At 40.1% G+C, this 11,848-nt stretch overlaps 2 pseudogenes; both read right to left on the reverse strand.

Annotated features, from left to right (window-relative positions):
- Positions 1 to 1,285: 1,285 nt before the first annotated feature.
- LOC145351422 (protocadherin alpha-C2 pseudogene) lies at positions 1,286 to 4,898 on the reverse strand (annotated as a pseudogene).
- A 2,655-nt stretch (positions 4,899 to 7,553) lies between these two features.
- Positions 7,554 to 10,860, reverse strand: LOC145351424 (protocadherin alpha-C2 pseudogene; annotated as a pseudogene).
- Positions 10,861 to 11,848: the final 988 nt, after the last annotated feature.

Genomic DNA, 11,848 nt, shown 5'->3' on the forward strand with positions numbered 1-11,848 from the left:
ATTTCATCTAAGGCTTCCAACAACGTGTAGATCCAAAACTTACTTAATGCAAGAGATCTGCCTTTGGAGGCCTATGGATGACGGACTTCAATGACAAGGACATGCCGATACTAAGATACATTTATAAAGGACTGTCGTCCTCCCACCTCTTCAATTCGGCTCAGGAATCTCGACTAAATGGAGACGCTAGTGCAAAGTCCTGGAGAGGTACCAACAAGTTGTATGGGTGGATTCTCCGCATCAGCTGAGTTTATAGACATGCTAACGTTCGCGTCCTTGGAGGTGCCAACAGCAACAGCGTCAAGGACATGATCATCCATAACCAACTCCGTAGTTAGGATGTCGGACTACCGACTACCAAAGCAAATCACGTCCAAATCAAGGCAGGAACGCTAACGAGAGAACAAAGGAAGCGCTTCAAGATATTCTGAGGGTTTATCTCAAGTAATGCACATTGACATCAATGCACGCGAGATCCTTGCGCAGAAGAAATCAACTTGGAGAGCCCATCTGTTTGAAACCGCATAATTCTCTGAGCACATCGAATAGCAACAGGTGGCCGGAAAAGGCGCGTGAGAAACGAATGCCAGTGATCTCGACTACAAGGACCAATTCCACCTGCCGGAAGTATCTGCCAAACGAGCAGGCAGAGATTCGGATCAGGATCAGACTCATTAACCACGCAAGGACGCACAGAACTAATGACCAGGAACACGGAATTTCCTCGGTGGACAATGATATTTGTTAGTCAGTGATCACCAAAGAAAAAGATCCTGCAGTCTGAAGCATTTTATTGACGATCTTCTTGTGTGAAGTCTTCAGGAAAAACTGACGAGAACATGATAGAATTCTTCTTTGGAATGAGAAATGAAGTAGTCCATGCGAAATTGGGGTCCTAAATTTTATCAAAGAAAACTAAAGTTATGAGGGGGCGAGTTAGCTACGGCATATTGGGGAACTTCATCAAAAGGCATCACGATGGACAGGCAGTGTCTAACATTTAAGTAACAAATTAATGCATGCTGCAATAACACATTCCTTTCTGGGCAAAAGCACGAAAGAAATGTGGCCCAACAATGACTAAAAACATCAATTAAAGGTAGTATTAGATCCAAAGAGAAGTCATACGAAGTTGCTAGAAAAAAAAGCAAGCCTGAAGATTGGGAAGATTTCAGAAAATTACCAGGAACATAAAAGTGGACTGTAAAATCTTATATAAGTATGTAAAAAGAAACACATTTGACATAAGTAGGTTCCTTACTATCCTGAACAGGATAACTTTTAATGCAGAAGAAAAGGATGACCGCGCTATTCAACAAATAACTTCCTAGAAACGCTGGTGAACCAGGAGTCCAGACAGAAGAAGACATTTAAGTACATTGGGCAAAGATGATATGCTGCATCTGCACATGTTCTTGGTGAGGCGAGGCATCGAGTATTGTCAACAGTTTTGATATCAGTACTTATGGGCGGATAACCTGGGCCCAGATATCTTCATACTAGGGCCCCAGTTTGGATTTGAGGTAACCGGCAAACAACTGGCAAAAGTTTCGAAGTGTGATATGACACTAAATGGTGGAGAATTTTATGCATCGGTTTGTCGAATTGCATCTTGGACTGCTGATAAAGTTTGTTGTTAACGCATGCCAACCTTTGCTAGTTAGTCGTTTATTTCCTCTGATTTGAAATTGCCGCACTAATTTTGCTTGCACATAAGATCAGTTAAACTCTTTGCATAACTGCTGATTTTTTTTAATATCAAGAATCGGTGAGTGTTATTGCAAATTGCAGTGTTGATGTAAACCTACTTGTTACATTAATAAGTAAAATAAAAAAAAACTCATGCACCATTGAAATAATTATCACCGAGTTTTGCAAAATGACTCCAGGGTGTTGCTTTCTAAATGCGCCCTTTGCACGTAAAACATTGTTGCATCATGATCGCTTTACAATGTTTGTAAATTTACTTCACCTAACGTCCTGATAATTAGGTTTTGTATCATGATTTGAGTTCTTTCATCATGTTCACATCAATTCACTTCACATAACAACAATGTAATCTGGGAATAGAATATGAAAACATTTGGTTATTGAATAAAAACATTTTCCTCATCGCATTCCAACTAAATACTGAATAATTAAATGGAACATCGTTGCTGAAAAGAAAATGTTTAGCTCTATGACTGGTACACTTCAGTAATAAGAATAGTAAAAATACAAAACAGCAAGCATGTAGGCAAAACAGCAAAGGAGATTCTGTTTCGGGCATTCAAAAGATAAGGATAGAGTCATCAGTGTGGCTACCTATATCTATTAGCGTGTTTTCATATGGGACAATATTAGTTGCAATGCACAATAATTCTATGATTCACGAAAGTGATTTTTGACATAATAGCCCAGTCGAAAATTTGGATTTCTTATTTAGTCAAGATAGTGTTATGAACATTCAAATCATTCAATGGTAGGGTTGCTTCGCAGGATTTTAGGAACAGGAAATCACTTTTGGATGATTTTGGAGATAAACGGACAGAGTACGGGTAAGTTCCAGAAGTGGGAAGTGTCTGATGTGCTGCAGTGTAACGTAACAGATCTTTTGGGATAGTTCTCCGACTAAAGGTGTCATTCGAATTACTCCGTCTACGGCAACAACAATATGTGGGATTGTAATGATTGATATTCCTGCCCTGTTTGCACTTTAGCACTACCAAAAATATAATGATTGCAAGAAATATAAAAGATGTTGAGCCAAAAGTGATGATTAAATAAATATTTAGTTCCGAGAAGTTCCCATGATTACTGGGTTGGCGACCTTGGTTGTCGCGCATTTCAAGAACGTTGGTCAAGACCGAAAAGCAAATGGTAGCCGTGCTGGAGAGGCGGGGTTGCCCATTGTCCTTTACCACGATGATTACTCTTTGCGTGGCAGCGTCTTCGTTTCTAAAACTTCGGACAGCCCGTATTTCTCCAGAAAATAGGCCAATGCTGAAAAGACTGGTATCAGAAGCTTCCAACATTTGGAATGTTAACCGTGTGTTCATGCCAGAATCCGCGTCTGTTGCGATTACCTTGGTGATAATGTCTCCTGGGTCTATGGACTGACGATCAATCTCCACTGGTGCTAAACTGTTGCACGGTAAGGGTGAAACAATCACCGGTGCATTGTCATTTTGATCAAGGATAATAACATTCACGATGGAAGTGCTACTCAGTGGAGGAGATCCAGCATCCTGAGCTTGAACAATGATCTTGAAATTCTTCAGCTGTTCATAGTCAAAGGAAAGCAGTGCGTAAATGGCCCCAGTCGCCGAGTTAATTGAAATTGGAGAAGTCGACACATTTTGTTCTTGACTTTCCATAGAAGAATAGGAAACCGCTCCATTCTCAGCCAAATCTGGATCCAACGCAGTGACGGCAAACAGGAAAGAACCGGGTTGATTGTTCTCCAGCACAAGCACATCGTATGAGAGCTGCGTAAATTTCGGCGCATTATCATTAACATCAGAAATAGACACCAATATGTGTTTAGTTGTTGCGAGCGGAGGAGACCCGCCATCCCAGCATGAAATAGATATGTTGTATTGTGGGTACGTTTCACAATCCAAAATATCATTTGAAATCAACTTATAGTTGTTGCTCAGTGTCTTCTGTAGTTTGAACGGAATATTTACATCAATTTCACATTGAACCTGCCCATTCTCATCAATATCTGGATCCTTTACACTTATTGAGGCTATCAGAGTTCCAGGATGCGCATCTTCTGGAATAGTACTGGAAACTGAGGTCACCTCTACCTCCGGGGCATTGTCATTCACATCAATTAATCGCACCATTACTTTAGTGTGACCCGCCATTGCGAATACCCCTTTATCCACAGCTTCAACATGAATCTCATGAATATTACTTTCCTCAAAGTCCAGAACGCCTTCAACGCTGATCTCTCCGGTTCCTCGGTCCAGTCTAAAGAGCTCACGAGTCCGTTGCGATGTGTGACTGGTGAAAGAATATGTTAATTCAGCATTTGTGCCTTCATCTAAATCAATAGCATTGACTTTGATCACTAACGTACCTTTAGGGGCGTTTTCAAGTACATTAGTCCTATATATTTCATGATCAAATACAGGCGCATTATCATTCGCGTCCACAACATTGATGATAATCTGAGCAGTACCAGATCTGTGCGGATTCCCTCCGTCAATGGCCGTCAACACAAAATGAAATGTTGACTGCTGCTCACGATCCAACTGCGTTTCTAAGGATAATCCTGCCATTTTACTCCCATCGCTTTTTGTCTGCACTTTGAGGCCAAAGTGTGCATTTGGACTGATCTGGTAATTACTAATAGAATTTATACCAATATCCGGGTCGTACGCGCTCTCGAGAGGATAACGCGCCCCCGGAGCGGTAAATTCAATAATCCGGAAAGAATAAACGTCCTTCGAAAAACTGGGTGAATTGTCATTCACATCCAAGATCTCCACTTCAACGCGGTGCATTTCCAGCGGATTGTCGAGCGCAATTTGAAAAGAAAGGGAACAGGTGGAGCGTTGTCCACAAAGGTGTTCCCTGTCGATTCTTTCTTTGACAAATAAAATTCCATTTTCGAGATTTACCTCCATGTATTGGTTGCGATCATCAGAAACCAGCTGAAACTTGCGAGCCGATAACTGCAGAATGTCAAGTTTAAAATCATCTGCGATATTCCCAACAAAAGCTCCAGGTTCCAGTTCCTCTGGAATCGCGTAGCGAATTTGTCCACAGACCAAATCCGACGCGCAAAGCAGGATGAAGAAAGACGCCCAGCTCTCCGCTGTATGCGCCATTGTTCTGCGCTGGATTTTGCCGTAATAGTGCTAAATATCTGCCAGTCGGTAATGTTAACTGAACAAAAGAATAAGCGAATGTTGCGCTCTGCACTAATCCAGAGCTGAGAAATACTGATCTATCAGTTACCTATTCCGAAAAAGGGTCACATAACAAACGCAGGAACAGGCTGCCCGTCTCGTTCTCTGTCCGCCTCTGTTCTGCGTTTCCCTGCTGGAGCAGGGTCCAGATCTCTCGCAACATCTCAGCTTCTTATTGGTAGACAGCGACACAATGTGTCCTAACCAACAACTGCAGCAACAGTTCTTAAAGCAGAACTGCTTCAAAAATATTTTCACCCAGAGATCCAATATGTCCAGCAGTGCGCAAATGGTATATTGAAATGTACAGTATTATTAGTATTGTTTTTTTTAATGTGCATGATGTATAATGTCTGAATAAAGCGAGCAGTCTTTTTAATCAAATTTCACAGCAGCACATACTTTGATAAATACTCGAACGGTGGCATTTCCGTTATCTTACAGTTCAGACTAATTACCTTCGCCTGGTATCTCTGCTCTCCTATAATGCTGGTCACTTAAGAATCCGGATTTAGTCCCTCTGCCCTTGGCGGCCGTGAGATCATGATGCTAAATTTCGGAATGCCCTCTCAAAGCCTCTCCAACTGCATGAATTTCTCTCCTGTGTGAAGACGATTCTGAGGGCCCTCGTTTTGGGACGTGAGAATTAAAGATGTTAGCCATCTCTCCAGATGTGACCCCAGTTTGAGATTTAGTTTGGTAACACTCTTGTGATTTATTCAGGATGTAGGACTACGACGAAAGGCGCTATATCAATGCAAGTAGTTGTTACTGTTGAGGTGTGCTCACTGTGTATTTGTTTCTGAACTTGATATTTCTTGTCGTCCTCTTTTGGTGAGCAATATTTGGAGAGTACTGTTATTCCGTAGGCAGATCAATGTACTTCCAGTCAAATATTCGCACGTTACGCATCCTCAATTAACTTTGGATTCATTTACCGTCAGTGGGTAAGTTTCCATAATTTGCATTCGGTTTGTGAACTTCATAATCGTTCATTCGTAAACATTTTTTCGCAGATACGACATGAGATGTTTACCTTCAATTGCCTCTAACGTTTCCAGGACTCAAAAAGAGCGCCGCGAAATTAACATTATATAGATGGATAAAACTATATCTATATTTTAACTGCCTGACATAGACGTACTCATCATGCCATTCTGTCTTCTTAAATCTTTGCATAAAATTCATCATAGCATCAGCATCAACACACTTAATGCAGCTGCTCAGAATAAAATCCGTCAACGCAACAAAGACAAGTCAATGAATACAGGATTCTGCAACATACTTAGATATAGAACAATGCGAAAGTTGATGTGCCTCATATTTACTGTGATCTCCTGAGCTTATCTGGTAGATTTGGAGATTTACTTTCCTCAAAAAACGAGGAATTTCTTATCTTGTTTGATGATTCTTCTCTCCCACGGTACTGCATGTCAGACGGCCTGCGGGAAGAACGGTGGGTCATTATGTATGAAGAGGTTATGACTGAACAATAGAGTTTCAAGAGGGCAGACTGTGTTTTCCTGCTCATTTTGTTAGATGGGCCTACTTGCTACAAAGTCATATAAATAAAACTAAACTCAATGGAAAATAATTTTAAATTCCACATTTTTGAAAGGATCGTCCATGCACCAAGCTAATAATAGATTGTTTGACAACTGCACTTGTGTTGATGAAAAAACTTTCTTCGAATGTTCTATGCCATTTTCTTTTCAAATTGCACTATAAGAAAAAGTTCATGCTAACATATGTGCCAAGTATGTGATGCTAATCATTTAAAATTATTAATTGAAAGCATTGTAATTCTCCACAATGTTGCGCATCCTTCCATTATCGAAACGTGCATCAATTGCTCAGTCTCCTTTGCCAAATAAGTTCTTGATGTCAAACTGTTTTAATTATGGTTGTCATTCGGACGTCCACTTTTTTATCTCACTTTAAATGTTCGATATCATACTCTCAACATCACAGATGAATATTTCTTTTCAATGTTTTCATTACCTGGTTCATATTCAAAATGCTATTACTGTCGCAAGTAAGTCAGATTTATTTGAATCAGATTTATTGGGAGTCGTGTTTATTGATGAAAGCGACACGATTCCAAAGTCCTTCAAAAACAAAACGCCAGATCCAAAGTTTGAACCTGAACTAACCAATTATTAATACCTATGATCAGAAATAGGACGACGTAACTCGTGATTTTGGAGCTCAATTGTCTGAGTTCACTGTAGACATAGATTCAGGGCTCAAGCTGCAACATATTTTAATTAATCAGACTTTTGCAATTGAAATTCTGATTAATCACGATCTCCCTTTTTTTTCTCAACATTTGAGTAGATAACAGCGAAGCTTTGGCGAGAGAAAGTTCCACTGTTGTCAAGTTTGGATGCTGGAAATTCCCTTCCAAAGACGCGTATTTAAATGCATTTCTTCCAACATCCCTGGAAATACATTTACAGGTCCATGTTTCGAACAGATATCATATTATTTCTGATTTTAAAAATAGTTCGCTGATTTTGCAAGCTGATCTGTTCACAAAATGTATGTTGCGCCTACGTTTAAAGCACTGACTTGACAAGACGACAAAGACGTCGTACTCGCTGTAGCAAAACAAAAAGCATGTTCCGTTTAATGAAGTTTTAGTTTCCGTTTATTACATACAAAACAATGTAAGTGATCGAGGAATAAAATGACCTTATTAAGCGACCTCTAATCGTTAATAACTGTAAACTTCTTCCCAAATTAAGATCTTGAAGTGAAAACTTTAATGGAGACTTTAAACAGAAAGGTTTCGAACAGTCATCTGCTATAATTATAGATATTGGGAAAAATGTTCATTCCAACTTTTTACATGTTTCGGCAAAGCAGAAATTACAACAAGTGTGTAGCTAGTTATTTATGTGAACATTGACACGGCAAGCTCTATTGAAGGCATTCGAGAATTAGCATAAATAATCAAATATTACTATTAATATATACACATGTCTAGGACAGTGTTCAAGCGCATAAATCAATTGTATTTGTACTGCGTAATAGGTAAACTTACGACACGACTAAATTGCAACCAATAATCTCCAGCCCAAAGGTTAATATGTATTACTTTCTTACACTACCACCACGAACATTCAAATCATTCAGCGGTAAAGTTGCTTCGCATGGTTTTATGAACAAAAAATCACTTTTGGATGACTCTGGAGATAAACAAACAGTGTACTGGTGTGTTTCAGAAATGGGAAGCGTCTGCCGTGCACCAGAATAATTTAGAAGTTCTCGGGGGACAGTTCTACGATTTATGTAGTCATTCGAGTTACTTCGCTTGCAACAACAGTAACTTGTGGAGGGATAATAATTTGTATACGTGCTCTGCTTGCACTTCAGTACCACCAGGAAAATAATTATTACAAGAAATATGAAGGATGTTGAGCCAAAGATGATGATTAAATAAGCATTCAGGTCAGAAAATTGTTCAGGACTTGTGGGTTGGTGACTTCGTTTGGAGAGATTTTCAGTAACATTGGTTAGGATTGAGAAGAAGATTGTAGCTGTGCTAGATAAGCTGGGCTGCCCATTGTCTTTCACCAAGATTATCATTTTTTGTATGGCGCAGTCTTGCTCCTTAAAATGTCGCACCGCTCTTATATCTCCAGACAGTCGCCCCAGACTGAAGAGACTTGGATCAGTGGCCTCCAGAATTTGAAAGGAAAGCCGCATATTCTGCCCAGAATCCGCATCAGATGCGATTACCTTGGTGATCAAATGTCCTGGATATATGGATTGGCGCAGAATCTCCACGGCCAAGGAACTATTCCAAGTTAAAGGAGAAACAATAATTGGAGCATTGTCATTCTGATCCAAGATAATAACATTCACAGTGGCAGTGCTGCTCAAGGGTGAAGATCCCGCATCCTGAGCTTGAACAATGATCTGGAAATTCTTCAGCAGTTCGTAATCAAATGAAAGCAGCGCATTTATCCTCCCACTCTTCGAGTTGATCGTAATATAAGAAGACGCAGATGTATATTGTATCTGTTTTTCATGCATAAAGTAGGACACTTCACCATTCTGATCCGTATCTGGATCTGCAGCGCTAACACTAAATATAGAAGCACCGGGTGTATTGTTTTCCATCACAAACACGTTGTATGAGGACTGTGTAAACCTTGGAGGATTATCATTTACATCAGAAACTGATACCATTACAATTTTACTTGTAGCAAGAGGCGGAGATCCTCTGTCTCGGGCCGTAATTGATATGTTGTATTGCGGGGTAGTTTCCCGATCCAAATCACCACTTGTAACTAATTTATAATTGTTGCCGAAAGACTTCTGGAACTTAAATGGTATATCCACGTCAACATCACATTGGATTTGCCCATTTTCACGAGAGTCTGCATCCCTTACGCTGATTGTAGCTACTACCGTCCCAGACTGCGCGTCTTCTGGGACTGTACTAGATATCGACGTCACTTCAACCTCAGGCGCGTTGTCATTCACATCAATTAGTTCTACCATAACTTTGGCATGTCCTGCCATTGGATATTCACTTTTGTCCACTGCTTCTACATCAAGTTCGTACATAGGCGATTCTTCAAAATCTAATATTCCTTCAACTTTTATTTCTCCATTTATCGGGTCCAGTGTGAACAACTCCCGAGCCTTTTCGGAAACGTGGCTAGTGAATGAATATGTTAACTCAGCGTTTTTACCTTCATCCAAATCAACAGCATTGAGTTTTATCACTAATGCACCTTTGGGGGTGTTTTCTAAAATATTGGTACTGTATGTTTCACTGTCAAATGCAGGTGCGTTATCATTCGCATCCACAACATTAACAACAATCCGAGTAGTGCCAGATCTATGGGGGATACCACCGTCAGCAGCTGTCAGTACAAGATGGAAGGTTGACTGTTCTTCACGGTCCAAGGTTTTCTGTAACAGCAGCTCGGCACTTTTAGTTCCATCATTTCTTGCCTGCACTCTGAGGTCGAAGTATTCATTTGGGCTAATCTGGTAACTGCTGATTGCATTTGTGCCGACGTCGGGGTCGTGCGCGCTCTCGAGAGGCAAACGCTTCCCTGGCATTATTAACTCATTGATCCGCAAAGCATATTCGTCCTTTAAAAAACTAGGTGAATTATCATTTATATCTAGTATTTCCACTGCAACGCGATGCATTTCCGAAGGATGTTCAAGCAGTACTTGGAATGAAAGGGAACACACAGGGCTTTGCCGACAGAGCTGTTCTCTGTCGATTCTTTCATTAATAAATACATTTCCATTTTCCAGATTTACCTCCATGTATTGTTTCCTGCTGTCGGAGACAAGTCGAAAATTGCGGACCACTATTTCCCGAGCGTTTAGGCTTAAATCATCAGCGATATTCCCAACAAAGGCCCCATACTCCAGCTCCTCGGGAATCGAGTAGCGAATTTGTCCTGAAACCAGGACCGATATACACAGCAGAAAAATGAAAGAAGCCAGTATATTCGTCATTGCTCTTGCTAGAATCCCTAATAATAAACAGTCATCAAAAAGGAAAAGTCGACCTTACTTCTGATTGCTAACACTCAAACAAGAGAGACAAATTCCTTCTGCGTCTTCTGAACATGTCTGCTCAGCATGAAAGCAGGAACAGTCTGCCTCTCACCCTTCCAAGCTGCTCAACATTGCTGTAAGAGGCGGGGGTAGATCTCGACCAGCGTTTCAGCTCCTTATTGGTAGACAGCGACACAGAGTGTCCCAACCAATAACTGCAACAACTGCCCTTAAAGCTACACTGCTTCAATGTATTTGGATTTAGAAGTGTGCAATTAAAATACTTAGGTCATTTAAAATTGTATTTTTTAAAGCCGACTGGTGACGTGTAAGTGAAACCCGGTGGTTCCTTCGATAAATCTGTGATGTCAGCCATCGGCAATGATTCATTCCCAAACTTCGCGTGAGCTGCACTCTTGCTGTTACGCTGACCTGTGTAAGACATGAATAAATTGGACTGTGTTTAAAATCAATAATTTGCATTGCGAAATGGTGATGTTAAAGGATATTTTTTGTTTACCCTGTATTCTCATGCAGTTTTTAGAATAGACATGTTATGCATGATACTCTTTTTTCTACATTTTTTTAATCGCACGAAAATACTTCTTTGCACAGCCGTTTGTATTTTACATTCTGGGTAGGCTTTGTAAACGTGCAACATGTTCATTGTACTTTCAAGTCATTCATAAAATGGTAAAATTATTCAAAAACAAGCATCATGTGAGAACCTTTGCCACTTTGCAGAATATTGTACCTTGAGAGAGACAATCGCGTGTTTGCTTGCTGAAGTAACTTTCCACATTGCTTACCTTTAGCGAGTCCGTTTGGATAGCTGGTACTCTTTATAAACGTCCGTTCTAGTTGGAACCAAATACGTGTCGACTTGTATTTACTTTAAATCCACAAGGATGAAAAAAGACCTAATAAACTATCCACCGAAGTGATGCGTTCCGTACATTTTTCAATTACTTTTCAACTCATGACGCTCTGTTAACAATTAAAATATAAGCCTTTTTTTCCAATGAAATGTCGCCGGCATGAAATTTCCCTGCTGTTCTACCTCCACAGATGCTGAACATTTTCACCATCCTGTGTTTGTCGTTGAATGTCCTTCATAACCTACCGCATCTGTATAAATAAAAGTGGTTCACAATCCTTTTGAATGGAAATTTGAAATTGAATATCTTGGATTCAATAACAACACGTATAAGTGTAAGATCTTACAATTCTAACATAATATGTTGAAAAACAGTGGGTTATTCAACCTAGCCAGTTTCACGATCCTCCAAATTCAAATGAAACATGGTTTTACCGCTGCAACCATCAAACTTATGTTAGAATAACGAGCAGTTCCATGTTGCCCTTCATCGTATTTGGGCTGATATTTTGCTCGGTAAGACAGAATTTCCCAT

The sequence above is a fragment of the Carcharhinus amblyrhynchos genome, chromosome 13 (genome assembly GCF_965287045.1).
Source record: "Carcharhinus amblyrhynchos chromosome 13, sCarAmb.v2.hapA, whole genome shotgun sequence".
NCBI classification, from domain to species: domain Eukaryota; kingdom Metazoa; phylum Chordata; class Chondrichthyes; order Carcharhiniformes; family Carcharhinidae; genus Carcharhinus; species Carcharhinus amblyrhynchos.